Below are 4,068 nucleotides of genomic sequence, written 5' to 3' on the forward strand. Positions count from 1 at the left end.
GTCCTTGGGTTGTGGCAAAGAGAGTGCTGCTTGTTTACCAAGTACCAACATAGGGGTTGTCTGACTCAATATAATTTTCAGAGTGTAATCAGAATATGGTCAGATCATTAGTAGCACATCCAGGGAAGAAAATCCAAGAGAGAGAAAGAGATGGAGCAAGCTGCCCTGTTGCCCACAAGAAGGAGAAGAGATACTGCTGAACTTAGATTGGTAAATTAATACTGGGTGCTTTGCAGACTGGGGATAATTTGGAATGCTCTGTATGTTAAAGACTAACTATTTTTATCGATTAAATTCTTAGGCAAAAGAGTTCATAAAATCAGGGTAATCATTTTGGTCTTGCTCATATTTCACTCTTTCTCTCCTTTGTGGCACTCACAACTGTGAGCTTATTGAATCATGAGTCTTGAAACTAAAGAGGAGACTACAGTAGCTCATCCAAGCCAATCCCATGATTCTGTAGATGAGGAAGAGCCAAAGCCCTGGGAGGGAAGGTGACCCCTAGAGACTTTTAATTGCCTGCCTTTGAATTGGCAGCACAACTCCGTACTTACTAGCCCACCAGAACACAAGTAGACATCAGTATTCCTTAAACTTTCTCGGGTTATGATTTGTCAGACTTTAAAGTCAGGACAATTTCAGTCTTCAATTTGTTGGTAGCCCTGACTGAAGTCACAAGACACTGTGCTTTTGTGCTGTCATCAATTTTTCTTAAGTCCTTCACTAGACCAGGACTCATTTCTGATCCTCAAAGGAAATATGGTCTGAGGTTACAATATGTGCTTCATGCCTGCATTGAAATTCATAATCAAGTTCTGGAAGAAAAATCAAAGACTTCTATGTAAGAAATCACAAATAATGAAAAAACAGCGAAGCATCTATTTTTTTTTAAAGCTGAATATTTTGCTTTTAAAGAAACTAGTCTTGGGCATGAGAAGATAGTCAACAAAGAAGAAATCGGGTTAAAGAGAAATGTTTGAGGCAAAAAAAATAAGGAGGGGTGTTTTTTTTTTCATTATAGTAATTAAGAAAGAGTTCTACACAATCAAGGGCTTCATTTTAGATTTTATTGTCAAATTTCCGTTTCTATCAACTCAACTTTGATTCATGTTAACTGAAAAAAAAAGAAGACAATTGAATCTATACATAATTCAAATGAGCTAAACATGATCTAGTCTATCCTGATTCAATTAGTCAACAGGACATGCTGTAGAAAACAGAGGAGATATTTTCTGTACTGAAAGTAACAGTTTTTGTGTCATTTGGCCATAGTTTCTTCATCTCTTAAGTGGATAGTTTGGGTTAGATAATCTCTGAAAGCTCTAATAATTGCTTTTTGTTAGGTGCCATTGTGTCAACTATGACTCATCAAAAGCCTCTGAACCTTGCCCAATTCTGTGTCATCCTTAAGATTTTTGTCTTACTCAACCCTATTGAGGAACCACTATGTTAATCCATCTTCTTGAGGTTCTCCCTCTCTTTTCTGACTCTCCACATTTCCCAGTATGATGTATATCTCTAAGCATTAGTTCCTCCTTGGAACATGCCTAAAGTAATTGAGATGGAGTTTCACCATCCTTGCTTTTAAGAACCTTGGTTGCACTTCCTTCAAGATAAATTTGTTTATTCTTTTGATAGTCCATGGTATATTTAATACTCTTCTCCCACACTATAATTCAAAGCCATTGATTCTTCTTTATCAATTGTCCAATTTTCAGATGCATGTTGTTTGTCGTTGTTATGTGTTGTCGAGTCATCTGTGACTCATAGCAACCCTATATACAACAGCCCTAAACCCTGCTCTGTCTGTGCCGATCTCACTGTCTCCGGCACACCTACAGCTATTACCCCAGTCGCTGAATCAGTCCAACTTATCAAGAGTCTTTCTCTCCTGCACTGTCCCTCCACCCTCCCAAGCATGATGTCCTTCTCCAAGGACTGGTCCCTCCTTGCAACATAACCGAAGTATGTCAGACAAAGCTTCAGAATCCTTGCCTCCAAGGAGCAGACTGGTTTAACCCTCTTTAGGATGAACCTGTTCATTTTCTTAGCAGTCAATGGTATACTCAATACTCTTCTCCAACACCACAACTCAGTGGCATCAATTCTCCATCATCTCTAGTCTAGGAAATCTTTTAAAAGATAATAGTTTTTATTATGTGCACTTTATTCTTTATATTGACATTGTTGCTCTTCAACACTTTTGGAGAAATTTCTGATGGAAGATTTCTTCGATACAACACATCTTTTGATTTCTTGACTGCTGCTACTGTAGGTATTGACTGTGAATCTAAGTTTAGAAAATGGTCAACAACTTCAATCTTTTATCTATTTATCATGATATTGCCTGTTGGTCTAGTAGTGAAGATTTTTGTCTTTATTTTATGCTGAGCTATAATCCATATTGAATGCTGTAGTCTTTGACCCTCTGCAATAAGTGTTTCAGGTCTTTTTTATGAACATTCTGTAAGTAAAGTTGTGTAATGTGCATAATGCAGGTTGTTAACGAATCTTCCTTCAATCCTGACGTCACTTTCTTTCTCATATAGTACACCTTCTCAGGGGATTTGTTCAGTGTACAGATTTGATGAAGATTATTAGTCAATGCCATTAGATAACAAAATAACATGCATACATGTCAAAATCAATGAAATAAATAAGTTATTAAGTTATGATTTTATCGTTGGAAAAACTATTGAGTAATTTCCAAAAATGAAAACAATTATGAGTTCAACTTATGACTGTTGCTATGTGCCATTAAGTTGGAATCATTTCACAGCTGACCCTCCCGTGGGGTTTCAGAGGCCATAAATTGCAAGGGAAGAAATTGCCCATCTTTCTCTCTTGAACTTATGAATAAAATGATTAATAAATGGCAATAGCTTTTCTATTTACATAGATATTAGTTGCTGTCAAGTTGATGTGAGCTATTCTTGCTGATAGAAGAGTGGAGCTTTGGAATAGAGAGGCATTTATGTCCTTGTCAGCTCTTTGACTGCAGAGTTTCTCTGATAAAGAACCTCGGGGTCTAATTTTGTATTCTTGATTCTTATAACAGGTCTTCCAGAACCTCAGGCTTATAACAATGAGATTCCAAATTCTCCTCACTGCAATCTTTACTGTCTTCCAGGTACTGACGGGTAAATACCAACCATATTGTCCTTTATTACTATTATTCTTTTTCCTTTCTCTAAATCAACATTAGTTGGAAAACAAAGCATTTGAAGAACCACTCACAAAGCACCTCCACACAAACAATAATTTATTAAAAATTTAAACATTCATTTGATAGTTATGTCTTTATGACATCAAAAGTCTTGTTAGGGAGTGAACATCAAAAGTCTTGTTAGGGCGGCGCCAGTTGGTCCGTGTTCTCATCCCCGTACGCCCTGCGTACATCGGAGGGTCCAGGTATCGCCCGCGCGCCACACACACCTCCGCCCGCTGCTCCCCCAACCTTGCCGTTGGAACGTCCCCTCGGTCTCTGCTCAGAGCATCCAATGCGCAGTGACAGCGTCACCAGGGCATGCCCTGTGAGTTCTGAAAGCGATGCACCGTCTAAGAAGCAAAAGAAGAAGAAATCTCGGAACAGGTCCTCTGTGGCCGGTGGAAGCAGAGCGGCCTCCGAAAAGTCCGGCTGTGAGGAACTTCGAGCAAACACTGAGACCCAGGCAGAGCAACTGGCCAGGGAACTTGCTTGGTGTATAGAGCAGCTGGAGCTCGGCCTCAGGACCCAGAAGCCTAAGCGTCGACAGAAAGAGCAAGCTACCGGGGCAATACGCTTACTGCGCAGTGAAAAGACTCCTCTGCCCCGGAAGAGGCAGCTGATGCATTCTTTCTTTGGAGACTACCGAGCGCAGATTGAAGAAGAGCACCAGGAGACTTTTCGAGCCCTCAGAGCTGCTGTCCGTTCAGCACAGGTGCAGCCTGTAGGTGAAACCTGGAGAAGGAAGAACCGAAAAGTCTGTAGGCTTCGGTCAGCACAAGGAACCAAGACTACCCTAGATATTCCTGATGAAGAATTTAGGTTTAATTTCTTTTAGGCTTCCTTCTATCTTAGGCAGTGGT

At 39.9% G+C, this 4,068-nt stretch overlaps 1 pseudogene; it reads left to right on the forward strand.

The window, feature by feature from the left end:
- The first annotated feature begins 3,500 nt into the window (after positions 1-3,500).
- On the forward strand, positions 3,501-4,043 carry LOC102852687 (annotated as a pseudogene).
- Positions 4,044-4,068: the final 25 nt, after the last annotated feature.

The sequence above is a fragment of the Elephantulus edwardii genome, unplaced genomic scaffold (assembly GCF_000299155.1).
Source record: "Elephantulus edwardii isolate Elephantulus edwardi_28Jun2011 unplaced genomic scaffold, EleEdw1.0 scaffold00154, whole genome shotgun sequence".
In the NCBI taxonomy this organism is placed as follows: Eukaryota; Metazoa; Chordata; class Mammalia; order Macroscelidea; family Macroscelididae; genus Elephantulus; species Elephantulus edwardii.